This window comes from Tympanuchus pallidicinctus, unplaced genomic scaffold (assembly GCF_026119805.1).
Source record: "Tympanuchus pallidicinctus isolate F22 unplaced genomic scaffold, pur_lepc_1.0 scaffold26, whole genome shotgun sequence".
NCBI lineage: Eukaryota > Metazoa > Chordata > Aves > Galliformes > Phasianidae > Tympanuchus > Tympanuchus pallidicinctus.
Genome location: NW_026294743.1, coordinates 2447159 through 2462978, shown reverse-complemented (window position 1 = coordinate 2462978; position 15820 = coordinate 2447159). Strand labels below are relative to the sequence as shown.

The 15820-nt window shown below is 48.6% G+C and overlaps 1 protein-coding gene across 4 annotated transcripts in view; it reads right to left on the bottom strand.

The window, feature by feature from the left end:
• Window positions 1-15820, bottom strand: part of SLC10A7 (solute carrier family 10 member 7) — a 153647-nt gene that overhangs the window by 104614 nt on the left and 33213 nt on the right. The gene's annotated exons all lie outside the window — the stretch shown is intronic.

Genomic DNA, 15820 nt, shown 5'->3' with positions numbered 1-15820 from the left:
GCACTAAAGAGATATACAGTTCAAGTACCGAGCGTAAGGCTCAGTATCTTACGTAACAGGCACGGCACAATGAAAGCACAAAAAAGCACGAGAGCAGAAAAGGTTTGGAGAAGAAAAAAGCGAAGAATTGAGTAGCGCTACTGCAGGATTACCAAGTGGAAGGCAGAAAGCGTGTCATGTTAGCGTAACACAGTGCCAAGGGTATTAACGCCAAACGTAATAGATCCACGTCTCGTATTTGGTAGAGGAAAGCAATAAGGAAAAAAAGGGTTGAAGACAGTCACGGAAATTATTTGAGCAAACGGGAGACAAAAGGAAATGGCATCTACCCAAAGAGATCAGTATAGTTCGAGAAGGCGGAGGAAGAAGGCAGCACATCCGAGGTAGCTTGAATGAGACGGCAGAGTCCCTTTAAACGACTCCTTCAATCTCCTCTTTAAAAATAACATCTCACGTGAGCGTTACCGCAGTTCACCTCTTAACTGCTGTTCCCATCAATAAGATGCTACAGCTCTGCAGGAAGGTATTCGCCACAACGCTGTTACCGCAAACGGAATATAAATAGACCTAATAAGGTTTAATCTGCGTTGCCGTTCATAACTATTCATCTGAGCTCAGATGGGAAAAAATACATATATTCAAGTTTGCGATTTTGAGCACTAAATTGAATCAGGTGTCCTCTTCTCTTAAGAAAATTAAGTTGCTTTTGTGCACGAGTGTTTTAATGAGAGCAGAGCCTGCCGACAGTGATAAATGGGAACGACACCAGAGAGAGCACGTAAGCAGGACAATACGCGCATGTTACAGTCTTACAGGCTATTTTTCACTGACTATCCTGAATGACTTTGCTGTTTCTTAAGGGGCCTATTAATCTCAAATTTAGTTATTACACAACGTTTATTCGAACATATATTCTGCGGATGATGACAGTTAATAAAGGAAATCTTTTACAAGCGGTATTTTTACATGTTGTTCCGACCGCAGCTCCCAGTCATTCTACCGCATTGACGGAATAACCTCGTTACGATGCAGCTTTACAAAAGGCACATATATTCAGATTCTTTTCTAAGCACGCGGGGACTTTAAATAACTGTTAAAACGCGTATAAAAATCCTACCAGCGGCAGGCAAAAATACGAGAGGTAGCGTTAACCGTCCAACCAGATCTCCGCCCGCACAGCTGCCCGCTCGCAGGCAAGGCGCGAGCCTTTCTAACAATGCCGCATAACCTTCCGGAAGCATACGGAGCCCTGGAGACGTACGCGCGCTTCACGTTGAACTCAACAGAAGCGTCAGCACGCACGTCACACGTGAGTTTGGTTCGTGTGCCGTACGCACAGCACACGGTGCGACCGCACCGAGGGGGGGAAAAAGCAATACAGGCAATGATAACTAAATCACAAAAACACGAACTCAGGTTTGAGAAGCGTCTCTGAAAGCACCGCATTACCTGCGTATTCCGGTGGAGGAGTGGAACCGCCCAGACAACGCGATCCCCTAGAGGCAGAAACGCCCAACCAAAAAATACTCCAAACAAATAACAAAAACTGAGAGAAACCCACAAAGATGAGGAGGGCATTATGTTTTTTTCCCCCCGCCACGTTCCCTACGGTCCAAAGCATTTCTTTTCTGTGAAGATATCCCCTATTCCCACGCTGCCTTTAGAGCCGCGCTGACTATATGAATGCATTTCTCTATTTCCACAGTATTCGATAACCATCAGTGTTACAGAAACGATGCTGCGACGGCACCCGAAAATGAATAAGAATGACCAGCGTGCTGTTTGTTCTCTTTTCAGCAGGGAAATACCATCCAGAGGTCGACAGCCCCTAAAATACCTCGCTGAGCTTCGGACAAGAAGCCGCGCCCTCTGCCGGATTGCTCCGTGCTGGCAGAGGTTGTCACCACCCGAACGCGAGTTCGTGCTGCTCCAGCCAGGCTCACGCAGCACCAGGAAACCAAACGGGGGCCGTGCCGGCCGGGCCTTATTGCCTGCCGCCTGCTCCTAGTCCAGTTCTTTCTGTCCAAAATCCGCCTTTCGTTCCCTCGCTCCTGCAGTCCCTCATAGCCATCACAGCCTGCTGGTAATAATACTTATAAATACAAAGCCATCCATCAAAAGGATGTCAAAAGGCCAGCCCTTAGACACACTCGGCAGCGTATCTCCCGCTCCACTGAAGATTTCTGTTTCACCGATAGCTTCAGCAATACGGACAGAATGAAAGAAAGCCGCCCCGCATTGTTTTTTTACACCAACAAACGGTAACTTCTCTCTCTCGCGAGCTACTTGCACACCACGAGGGAGCTCCAGACAAGCCGTGCGCTATTTATTGTTTGGAGGTAACAACTGAGCATTCAGACCGCAGGAACACTCACACGTCGGTCTCCAAATTTCCATCGATACCTAACACCGTCCATAGATTCGCAACAGGAAATCCACGTTGAGCAACAGTTAGAAAGCAATGCTGCCCTAAATGGCCAGATCATTTTGCTTCCGCTGGTTCAAGTATTCCAAATAAAATTAACGTGACGGCCTTCAGAATCAGCACGAGATAGATCCCGCAGGCAAAGGCAGGAGAGCAACCCCGTCACAAGTCAGAACGTCCGCCTGCCAGGTGAAAGGACCAAGCCACGGTCTCCTCAGGTACAGAAGAGACGCATCCAAAGCAAGAATCGCACTCCGCCCGACCAGCCCACGCTACCTGCCATACAGCACCGCACTTCGTCCCACGGTCTCCGCATTCTTCTCCTACGCCACAGCTCCATTCGCACCAGATGCTTAGACGGCCGCGCAGCACCCCAAACCGGCACGCTGTTTACAACATCTGCCAGGAAAACAGGTCTCTCCAGGCCCTATTTCTGGATATACAGCCCTTTTCACGCACGTTCATTAAGGAGGTGAAGGCAGATTTCATCTACCAACCACGGCCATTTCCTTTTGGCAACGAGAAGGCCCGCCAGCAGAGACCACCGCCGGTACTCTTCCTTTGCTGTTGTCTAAGAGCGTCTTCGACCGGCAGTCCAGCCCTTCAAGCTACCCAGCAGCTCAGCCTTCTCCCCAGCCGCAGCACGCTCCGCATCAACACGCTCATAAGATAGAGCACCTCCCACTACGGAGACCTACATTCCTAGCACCTCAACATGAAGCGAGATGAATATCTACAGGGAATGAATAAACAGAGGAGGTTTTGTGGCTTTTTTCCTCCCGTACTTTAGAAATGTCAAGGCAAATACTAGGTTTGTCGCCCAGCGCCAAAATAAACATTTACACGAGCAGTAGTTTAAAGCCGTCGACCATTAACAACGCACGCTTTCTCACCCCAAATCTCCACGTAGCTACGTGCAACCTCCACGCTCCAGCGTCCGACTTCCTCCCCCGTCAACTTCACGCAGGCCTGCCACGACAGTCAGATAGCCAAGCCTGTCGCACTAATCTGTACCCAAACGGAAAGCCCACTTCCACGATTCTCTTCGACACCAAGACACAGAAGGCAGCTTCTTCTTTCCACCAAGGTACCATAAAGTACTAGCCTTAGCAGCCGCACATTTGACGTCTGAGCGAGGACCAGAACGTACCACACCAGACACTTCGGCACAAAAAGCTATCCGTAAACCTTATTAACACCCTGAATTTGTAGCGACTGGAGGCATACTATCTTAGCAGCACACAGAGCAAACGGTCTGCTCAACAACGATTTAATATCGGAAGCTCAGATCAACCATGGCTTACGGCTAACTCCGCCAATCTGATCCTTTCTTCTGGTCAAGCCTTCCATAACTGTAAGCATCCCTAAGATAAAAAGGAATACTGCACAAGGTATCCTCAAAAGGATACAGAGCAATAACAACCTCCCAAACATACTTCTATTTAAGTTCACGTGTTCCGAGATCCCGAGCCGTGATAAAAACACTTCAAGGTCCTGTCCCCCGACTCTCCTAGAGACACGTCATCCTTAACACGATCAGAGGTCTAGTTAAACAACGCACCCCGCAACTCCACGGAGCGTTACTTCCCTGTGGAAGCGAAATGAAAGCACAAGGCCACTTTTTAAAAGGTGCCCTTTGCATTAACTGCAAGGCCGTGCCTGCGCCAGTCGCTTTCTATAAATATCCCACTGTCATACTGCTTTCCGGGCAGTTCGAAACAGAACCAGTCGTTTTAACCGTTCCGCCACGCAAACCACCTCAGAAAGGCATCATTATTCCAATCCGCGCCACCGCAGCCACCGGAGCAGCTTCGCAATTACTGGCGCAACGCCAGGGGCTGGGAAATAAAGCACTGAACTACAGAAGGTACACCGCGTCAGGCGGCCCAGTTAAAAGATTCACAGATTTTCATCTCAGCGACGCAGATCTGGCCATATCACAAGGAAGTTTATTTATTTAAGGTTAGCGCAAGGTTAGGCTTTCCTGCAAACTAGTATTACGCGGCGTAGGAAATTCCCCTTCTCTGAGGCCAGCCAAAGCCACACGTCCAACAATATTGCCGCAGAGGTTAAAGAGATGGGGAAAAAAAAGCGGAACGCAGTGCAAAAGAAATCAGCTACTACCTATAGGTCACAACCAAAAAAAAAAAAAAACGTCCGTACAAAGGCAACAGCACTGTTCAAAAGGGTGCGGAGATACATCCGTCATGTAAATACACAGATCACACAAATCTAACCAGAAACAGTTCTACGCTGCAGATACGCCGAACGACCAATGAGGGGAGAAGCGTATCTATAGCAGTTGTTTATCTCACAATATCGCCCAAAGAGTTCAGCAGTACATCAGCACTAACCGAAGCTCCAAAGCTGTTTTCCGTGAAAAAAAGCTAACTGCACTATGGCTATTTACCACTGCTCTCCTTTTGAAGCACACCCAAAACTATATTCTAATCAGCGAGTCGGTCCCATTTTCCACAAGACTGGCTAACGCCCTTTAATCCAAAGGGCCAGGGGGGCAGTCGGTCTTCTCGAAGGGCAAGGAAAAACACTCCGGCATCCATCAAGTCTCTGGGTCACGGGCTCGATTTCACAACCGCTCAGCCAGCAGCGGCAGTACGTCATGAGCTACAAAAACACAATTTTTATTCTCATTTCTATAACGTACATATTTTTATTGTGCATTAAACAAATAAGATACGTGGCGACTCGGCTAAATTTTTACAGCTTCCTGTAACTTCGGAACCCTAGCCCTACCATTAACTTGATTCTCTGAGAGGACAGAGGATTCACAGACAGAATTTCATTCACAGTCCGCAAAGAGCAGAGGCTCACCTAGAGCTGTGCCGGGTGCTACCGAAAGAAAAGCAAAGGCCGGTCTTACCGCAAGAGGTCACAAAGCTGCCAGGCGCGCTAAAGGCGCTCTTAGCCGCAGCGCTCACTGAACTTCCACATCCCACACTTACATCCCGAAGTCGGCTTACAACCGGACTATCGCCGCTAGGGATATTCCAGCCGTTAAGCCTTTTCTTTAAGCTCAAGCTCACCTCTCTTCAATCACCAGGGCCCACGCAACGTTCGGAGAAAAACAAACAAAACCCCTAGCACTTGAACTACTTCTTTATTTCATTCCGGTATTCTACCGCTTCCGGATCAAACGCTCAGGTAGCCAATAGAAGACGGCCTTCACCCCTATTTGTCTTCGCACAAAGCTTTTACGGTAGACCGCATCCCTCCGAATGCTCTTACTAAATGCTTACGGGGCACTATAAAGGCGCAGCCGAGCAGATCAGCTTCTCACCAGAAGCGTAGGCCCAAAGTATCCGAATCAGAGTGAGAAACGCCAAAGAATTGACACCATTTGCAGAACCGTATGATCGACTTCCGACCTGAAACAGAACTGCACACGCATTTTCCTGAAAGAGGACACACTTTTCACAGTCTGAATCAGACACGCTCACATGGAAAACAAGATAAAAACGGGTAAGTTCTTACTGAACGTGGCTCGCATTCAGCGCTAGGGCTCCAGGAGCACGCAAGCACCGCTTCTATCCGCTCGGCGGCAGTTATTCATCATAGGCGCTGACCGAGGCGAAGGGCAAGGAAGCAAAACGGCATTCCATCACGGCATTTAAGGCCAGAACATAACGCATCCGCAAAGTCAGACCAAAGATTCTTTGCAGAAGCAGTCTAGAGTTAGATCGCTTTCGCACCTTTTAGCGCTTCAGTAACATGACACACCTCTGCGACACGTAAACAGATGATATTGGGCCAAAAACACAGTCAAGACCACCAGATCGTAAGCGCAAGAGCTGCTCACTCCCCCGTACGGCAGGAGGCCCAGCTTCCAAGACAGTCAGACCGCCCTCATAGCAACTTACACATCGCTTCCTTACAGCAACACAGCTTGTCAACATACGTGAGCACAGAACCGAGTAACACAAATCGCACAAACCAACGTAAGCAGTGGAAAAAGTCACCTTCTATGCCCCACGCAATGGAAAACGGCACGGCACGCAAACACCGAACACCAGCCAAAGACAGCAGGTCACTCGGCCAACAGCTTCGTATCCGGCGAAGCGGCAGTACAGGAAACACTGCTAGAAAGTTTAATTTAGGTTAAGAGCTATTTCTTGGAGTAGCCTATCATCAGCCCGTTTGAGGTGAAGCAGACAATTAAAGGCTTTAAAAAGGCGACCCGAGAGTATTCCGGGTCACGCGTCGCCACTAAGAGAAGCTTGTTCACAGGCAGAGAAAGCCTCCGCATACCAGGCGATATCATCAAAGCGGGGTGGGAGAGGGAAAGGGGAAAAGAAGCTGCTCTCACAAACCACCTTTTTGTCACGAACATTCATTCTGAATCCGAGTCGCAGCTTCGTCGAGTCGATGGGAAAAGAGGTCTCAGAGAAACATTACAGCACAGACGTCATCCAGTCTATTTCAAGCTCAATTTGCTCGGGTGCAACGACAAATGTATTTCTACAATCTGTGTGGATATACTTATCTATAATATATAAAAGAATCAAATCAATCCCGTAAGCCACGGCGTCGTAATATAGTTGCAGATCATGAAACGGTAATCAAAGCCCTGAAAAATACACCACTGTCAGCATTGCGCACCGGCACCATCGCGTTCCAGCACCTCAGCTTTAAATAAATCAACCTAAGCGCCTGCTTTGGTAAGCACTTCAAATTCAGTGTACATCAGCACCGGGGGAGGGGTAACGCGCAGAGAAACAAATCAGAAACCGGGACTCGTAAATAACCATTCAATTAGCGGATTTATATTACTCATTCCCCGGCAAACTTCCTCTCCTCACCTACCTACAGGAAGCCCTCCTCCAGGCTTCCCCCCTCATTTGCACGGCCGCACAAGCCCGCTCTTTCTGCAGCGCGCCCCTTTGCCCTTTCAATCACGAAGTATATTACTCCGCTGTCAGAGCAAAGCAGTTCCTAACAACGGGGAACCCAGCTGGGATAGGCAGAGGGCAGCAGGCTCACGCATTACCATAATAATCCAACTCCGCTCCCCGGGCCCTCGGGGCAGACAGCATATTAGGCAGGCCTCCTGCCCAGGCCGCATCACCTGCCCGTCAACCTGCGGCAGCCACCTCGAGGGCCCGCTGCCCGACGCCTGGCTCCGCGGCTGCTCACCGCAGCTAGCTCGCATCCTCGCCCACTGCTCGGCTGTCCTCTTCCAAGGGGCGACCACCGAGACGTCAGGCGTTCACAAGGACCCAGCAGGGAGCGAGATGGCTCCGCCGCTTCCTGACCGCGAAGCGCTGCTCTACGGATGGGGCTGGGCCGCCCTGTCGCACGGAACCAGAGCATGGAGAAGCCAAACGGCAAAAGCAGGCCGCCGGTATTTGAGCGCCTTGCCACCCACCGACCGCCGGTTCGGGGCCAGCTCCGTTGACCTTTTTGGTTTTGGCAACACCCGAGAGCGATGAGCAGCGAAGCCACCTCTCAGATTCTGGCGCAAGGCTCACCACCTTAAGGACGGAGCTCCTGCGTTTGCCCGCAGCTGTGCAGATCCGCATGCCTCACGCTACTAAGCCCTTTACGGAAAGGAAGTATTTTCATTTACTACGCAGCGTGTTTCAATACCGACCTGTCCCAAACCACTTGATTTATGGTCTGCACGCAGCTTCCGCGTAGCACAAGTTCAGGTACCCAATGCACGTCCCAGTAAGAGATGCAGTTTTCTTATATTACGGAACAATCCCAAAGAACACTAGGAAAAAAAGACCCGGGCTCTAATAGAAACTCGAATTTCATTTGGAAACACGCAGGCTATTCCCCTTATCAGAGGAAGGCACAACAGAAACGTAATAGTCTTATTAAAATAACGTTTCACAGAGCTTGCAAAGCCAGATTTACACGATCGCTTGCGAAGCAAAATTCCCCTAACGTCATTAATTTTCATTTCTCTCGCCCTCTCAAAGAAGGAAATATTCAGAAGCAATTTTGTCATTGATTTTAATTGCCGGGTTGTTACATTATCAGTGCAAAGAACTGTAATACGCAGTAATGCACATCCCTGCCCTCTGCCAGAGCGAGACCGTAGAACTGTCGCCAACGTCAGTTAAATATTTCCGAAAGCACCCGTTACTGAAGTTCTGCCTCCTACTATTCCTCTGCTCCGTAAAGGCAACAAAACCTACACATCATCCTAACCGCAAGCCCTTATGACAACGCTCCGCTTTACAAGCAACTCATTGCCATAACACAGCCATTCACGCTCCTCAGCACAGCCGGGACGACTCGTCAGCAGCATTTTTCCCGTCCGGTAGGGGGGCAGCTGTAGCGAGCTGTCTGCATTGCATTTATTCTAGGTGACAAGGGTCACAGATAAAACACCAGGAAAACGTAAGGGTTTCTAATGTACTTTCATACAGTCAAGAGACTTTTCTTATACAGTCACCGACTCACACGCCTACCGCAGTTAGTTTCAGACTGTCAGCGCTTGCAATCTGGGGAAGAAAGGCCTCGCCAAACCGCGTCCCTCGCCTCAGGGAGGAATTCCCATCACAGCGACGGTATAAAAGTTAACAACACCGGGAAGATTAACTACAGGCCTTGTCCTTCACCACTCCCAGCTCTCGGCGGCTCGGGTTAGCTGCGAACCGAACACGGAACTGATGTTTTTTTAATTACAAGACGGGAGAAAAAGCTTCCCTTCCACACACGTTGCTTTGTAGAGCTTCGCTTTAATTAGCTCCCTTCTTCCTTCTCCAGGACACAGGTCAAAAACTCCGTAAACCAAACATTAAAGTAACATTCAGTGGTACACGATGTGCCAGAAAACTAGAAATTCAACAGCAAGAATTCTGTCGCACGACTCCGAGCACGATCTCGTCCTCAAGCAGCTTCTGCTGTTCGCGCCGAGCGTCCCACGGTTACAGACGCCGGACCAGCGCCAACTCCAAAGCATATATTTCTCGCCGTTTACGCGTACTGCAGTGCTGTGAACGGAACCTGTCACCGGATGTACATTTGCCAATGGAAAGGCAGGTCTTCCATTTATATCGTGCCTGTACAGGTCAGACTCGTACCTCAAGGAAGGTCGTCGGAGATTAGTTATTAGATGGTACAGAGCCGAGGGTCAGAACACATCAACGGCTGAGAAATAAACAGGGGAAGTTTCTGATACAGGATAATACGTTTGCACCAGGACGGAGTATTTGAAATGGTAAACGAACTAGAAACTACTTGATGTACAAGTTGCAGTACAGAGAAAAATATACATACGTTCCATTTACGTCAATAATTCCCACGCCAATACCGCTATAAAACCCACATTTCCCCGCAGCGTCAAACGATTAGCTAAGAGCTTTATTTTCTTGCACAATTTATACCTGACTTCAGGCACGCTTCTTTCCATCTGTCCGACCGAGCAACTGGCACAACCCCTGCTCTCTCTACCCACTGTGCCGGGGTTTGACTCTTACATAGCAGCTGATGACATTAACCCAACAGACAGACGTTTTTTTCCACGCATAGCTCTGCCAGCAGAACAAATACCACTCTCTAGCCCAACGGCTCCAACAGATACGCAGAGGTCAGCCTCTTCGGTTTCTACTTTTTCTCTTAACAAAATCTACTTCCAATTCATAAAGACAGTCTCGCAATGGAAGCGTCCGGAAGCAAGCAGCATTCGTAAGGCACTAGGAGACGTTACACAAACACGACGTGAATCAGCTCGTACAAGGTATGTACACCTAATTCTCAGTCTACTCAAGCTACCGAAGACTACAAGACTAGCCTTCGTCTTTAGAAGACCGAAGCCTCTTTTTCTCAAGCGCAAATGTAAAATTGCTTTACAGTACCGAGACATTTCTTCACGCGTACGTAGCTGAAGCACGCTACCCGAGCAAGAAAGCGGGTCTTTCTTGAATCTAACTGTAGAAAATAGGAACAGCTGCACCAGTCGCACACTCCAATTCCCAGTGGAAGAGCCACTAGCCCGTCACCACCTCACTCTCCGCTTAAGTAGGCAGCGAAAAAAATAAAAATGGAAAAATTGAGATCAGGAAACGAAAGGTGTTTTTGTCTCGGGCACGCTGCAAATCCACTCAGTAGCACTTTGCCAAAATCTCAGCAACAAAAGCAACGCTGCCACCCGCATAAAAAGATAGCAGCGCACCTTCAGGCAAGCCAGCTTTTGGGGCTTCATGCTTGAGTAACACGTTTTCTAAAAAAAAAAAAAATTTTTAAACTGAAATACACCAGCCAATTCAATGCTTTAAATCACACCGAGGTTCTTTTCTCACTCGCGACTCATTCAAAAATGCCTTCCGGAACCGTGAGGCACACGCAACACCGGCAACAAGCTGCCAACCCGCCATCACCGGGTTGATTAGAAACTCATACCCTCTGACTCAAGTGTGTACGTATACACATACACAGTATTTACCACACGCGAACATCACGTGCGTAGATATAGCAGTCACAACACCGACGTCAGATCATACCTGATCAGTGCAGCTTGTTACGCAAAAGCTAACAGAGGACGTTCCAAGCCTTCGAACCTACTAAAGGCATCGATGCTGCTTAGCTAAACAGCCATTCCATTCGTTACATCCATAATTTGCTCTGGAGGATGAGAAACAAAGAAGGCCGCAATCAAATTTCTCCCCCTCTCACTCCGGTAGCCACACATTCCAAAAGCATTCCAAGCTTTCAGAGAGCGCTTACAACGTTAGCCCATTGTTTTAGAGTACACAGCACAAACAGCACCAAAGTTATTGAATAGCATCAATTTGGGCTAAACACAGCAATGCGCACACAAGCTGCCTCTGGGATTAGATTTGAATTCATTTCAGGGGAGGAGGCAACGATCTGAAACCTTAGCGTTAGACAAGTTAACTCTCTTTACTGAGACGACCCTGGATGGGAATAACATCAGCCCAAAGTACGGCACAGTAAGCCGTCACGGTTCTATGTTTTTTTGTTTTTTGTTTTGTGTGGTTTCGGTTTTCAGTATTCCACATCAAAACATCATGTAGCGTACGGGGCATTAAAGCGTCACCGCCCCAGTTCCAAGTACCTATCCCTGTACAGTACAGAAGTCACGGGATCTGGCCCTTCCGGGTGGGGGGGCCGGAAGGGGGCGCTCTCTTGCTGCCTTGCAGGGGGTGCCGGAGGGTGCTTTCCTAGCCGTTCCAAGCTTTTCAGGTTTGACTCGGTCCCGGGAACTCTCTCTCTCATCTCGTCTGTTTTATTCATCTCAATTTCAATTACATTGTATATAGATCGCGTTATCTTGTATTCCAATATTATAGTAAAGTAAGTTTTCCTCTGTAGATTGTTGCCGCTGCTCTTTTTCCTCCCTTCCTTCCTTCCCATTTTTTGCGGGACTGGGGTGGGGGGTAGGGGGGGAGGGCAGAGGCCTGTCGCCTCTGTCACGGACATAGATTGATCTGGTCAACTCCGTGACATTAGCACAAAGAAATCACGCTAACTTTCAGCAATCAGAAACGTGTTCGGAACGGGCAACTCAAATTCGTTTCTATAAGATCCTCCCAATTTCTAGCGGTTTTGTTTTCAAACCAGCATCGACTTACGTGACAGTATCAGAACGAGCGCATAGTTGTCACAGGCAGAACCGCACCAGCAATGAAATTTAACCAACAAAAGGGTTAATTAGGGATACAAATTTTCGCAGACTGTTAATAATGGGAAGAACACATAGTACGGGCCCATAAGTAATTCTCAGGTATCTTTGATCTCCGGCCCCAAGCGATCGCCGGCGCCTACCACAGCCCGGCCTCCGGGACGCTCTCAGAACCAGACATCTGGCTACTTTGTTGTTTTAGACTAATCTCATCCCTGGGGAGCTCAAGAAACGACGCCAGGCAAGGAGGGTCCTGGCAAGGGAAAAGACATCGCAGTATCAGCCGATTTCTAAGCGAACCCGAGCATCAAAACAGTCTTCAAATTTCTACGGGGAACCTCTCGCCTCCGCGCTCTCCTGCTCAGCTCTCACGCAGCACACATGATCCCATTTTAAGGAACCGCTAATCTCTTTAAGGAAGGTAATGAATGATAATCCTGGAGCGAATACGCCACAAAGGCAATCCTAAGTACTAAACCGCAAGGAAAGGGGGGGATTTAAAATAAAGATTTTATTGACAGGTCAACACACCGCATAATCAAATCACATTTCCAAAGCCCCACAAAAATAACTCCGGCACCCAAACACCCTTCGTGACAAATTCACCGTCAAAGATTCGAGCCGCCAGCAACGTTATCGGTCAAGTACGACCCCGCAATAACCGCAGCAGCATCCACGCCTGACCGGCTGTTCCGGGCTCAGGAAAAGTACGGCTCTCGGAGAGCAAAGCCCGCAGGAGTAACGTCACCTGCTGACGTGAAGGAATAAAGGTTCCATTTTAAGTCTAGAGATACTATTGCTATCATCAGAGACTAACGGGGATCCTTCTGTCAGGTCTCATCCTCCGCAAAGCACCGGTGACATTAGACGCGACACTCGGAGCAGCTGGACAAGAACTGCCGTAGGCACCACGCCGAGCCCTCCGCACTAACGCCCCGTGCCCCGGGAACACCCAGGGCACGCTGACAGCTCGCGTCTGGCAAGAGAAGGAACCAAGGCGCTTAGAGCCAGCAGAAAGAATACCCTCCCACACCTTCTCCTAAGGCAGAAACGCTACGAACATCACTCCAGCTGCATACTTCCAAAAGGTGCCATTTTTTTAACACAGGGGCGGTACGTCACGGTAATAAGCAAGGGACGAGTTCCTCGTCAGCGTCTCCCGCTTCAAAAGCGCCGCTCTTTCCTCTTCTTCCATTCCGTCGGCAAGCACAAGTTTAAAGGAAGGGACGCCAGACGCAGACCACAATCTCCTCCTAAGAACAGGTCTGCGCGAAATAACTTTGCCTCGTTTCAGGGTGTTTTTTCAAAGCATTCAGAACCGAGCTTTGCAGAAAACTCCAAATAATCTGTCGTACTGCATCAGCTTTCAAAGCAGAGAAACCGCTGTCCGAGCCTCAACTGAGCGCTACGTCCAGAAGTAGCTTGAAAATCGTGCGCTAAGCTTGACTAGGGCTGACGTTCTCATAGAGCAGCCTCCCTTTCTTTTCTCCTCGTATTCTCAGAACGCAGACGCCCACTTCCCTTCAGCTCCAACATCCCCCTCCGCAGGAAAACAATACTAAAAAGTCACCGTAATACAATTGCGGTTTCTTCATGCACTCCAACATTCGGCTCAGAGATAAAACCCGAGCTTCACTAGCTGTAGTTACACAGCGTGAACAGCTAGAAACCAAACCCAGAAAGCCACCGAACACCTGAACAGGGATATCTACTGCAGTACGTCATTTGTTTTTCTGAAATACTGCCAAAGCAAATCCCTCATCGCTTCCCGTCATCCAACAACCACGCCGTTGAAGCGAACCCAGGTTAGCCGAAGCAATGTCATTTTCAGAAAGGAGCAGCAGCAAGACACCTGCTTTGCATGCCCCGTACGCGTAACGCTCGCTCAAGAAAGGCATCTCCTGAAAACTCGGCTCAGTCAGCCTGCCCCAGTGTCATCGATAACTTCCACCACCCCTGTAGCTCGCAGGTAGCCGCGCAGCTCTTCGCAACGGACGCCAGGTAGAAATCGTCACAAACCGACCCCCGCTACCACACTCATGCCTCATCCCGCATTCAGTAGTACATTACCTACTGCTGAAAAATCAGGAGTACAGTATCATGAGATAAGCCTCGAGGTAAGAACTGGTTAAACTTACTCATTTGAAATGTAGCACCAGACCACGTCAACAGGAAAATCAAGTAGTAAACGCTACGTGGAAAGTTAGTACTTCATCCTCTGTAATCGCTGACCCACCGGCTGCGTTCACGTGCCACAAAGCCCTTAAAGACGCGCCCCACACGCTTACCTTCTCCGACACCTTTTATCAAGCCAAACTCTGCACACGCATACCATCTACTTCACAGAGCACATAGACAGTCAGTAAGGCAAAAGAGCCCCTCGCTAATCCTATACATTAAACACAGATCAATACAGAGAACGGAGGTGCAGCTCCTCAAAATGACGCCTCAGCGTCTAAAAGAACTCCACGTGCCTTTTACAGGCTCGCTTTCGAAGCTACGCACCAACAGCGCGACGCTAACAGCAAACGACAAACCGCCTCAGACAGTCAACGCTCTCAGCTCTTACGTACGCTTCAAGGGTAACCAAACGCCGGGAACTAATGCTGCCTCCCACTATCTATTAGGGAACCGCAGTCAACCACTAGTAAATAAAAATCCCCAGAGCTTTTCTCAAAAAAAGTCAGCATTTGGAACAAACGCGCACCGTGGGACGATAGAAATGCCAAGTCATCCATACAACAGCAAATCAAACCAAAAAGACGACTCCAGAGAGAAGAAAAAAAGCTTGAAACAAAAACCATTTTGACACTTTTTCTAGAGACAGAACCGGAGAGAAACATCTTCCTCCTGTCGGATGTCGCAGCCAAACAGAGAGAGGAGAAAACAATCCGGACATTCGCAGCACCTGGAAAACATGACCAACTGCAACAGACCAGCCAGTTTCTGTAAAAACAGAGAACAAACAGTATTTTAAAGAGCTTACCACTCTAGAAACTATTACACTACAGAACCAAATCCCAATTTCTAACCCGGCGTCCTGCTTTCAACATACACATGAAAGAGCACACATTTTACTGCAACAGTCAGTTGCAGTAAAATTGTCAGACTATCTTAAGTGGAACACGTTACCTTCTTCGCTTTAAAGTTCACCGCTCATCACGCAGACGCCGCATCACATTTCTTGACTTAAACGTGTCTTTTTCAGTATCCCCTATAAACAGATAGGAGTAACTTCACATCCAAAAAACACCAATCCCTGCGGGGACTTCAACCACCGCAACACCCATCGAAGGGACAACACTGCAAGCTTCTAGCACTCATTGAGAATACTAGAACACGCTGACATTTTCTTCAGTAACTGAGTACAAGAAGAGTCCATGTAAAAAGGTAAAAAAGTACTATTCGGGACCTCACCTTCGCCAGTCAGAAGAAGCAGGTGAGTAGCAAAACACCTAAGAGCAGCCTTACCTGCAGAGACCACAAACAGGCAAAGCCGAAGATCCTAAAAATGTCACAGAGCACGCCAAGCAAGCTCGATACACCGGACTTCGAGAAAGCACATCACTAACTTCTCTGGAAAGCCCAAGAGAACCTAGAGAAAGATAGCAAAGGACCATCTTCTCCAAGTCCAGAAGCAGTACACACGAAGCAAGCAGAAGCAAGCAGAAGCAAGCAGAAGCAAGCAGAAGCAAGCAGAAGCAAGCAGAAGCAAGCAGAAGCAAGCAGAAGCAAGCAGAAGCAAGCAGAAGCAAGCAGAAGCAAGCAGAAGCAAGCAGAAG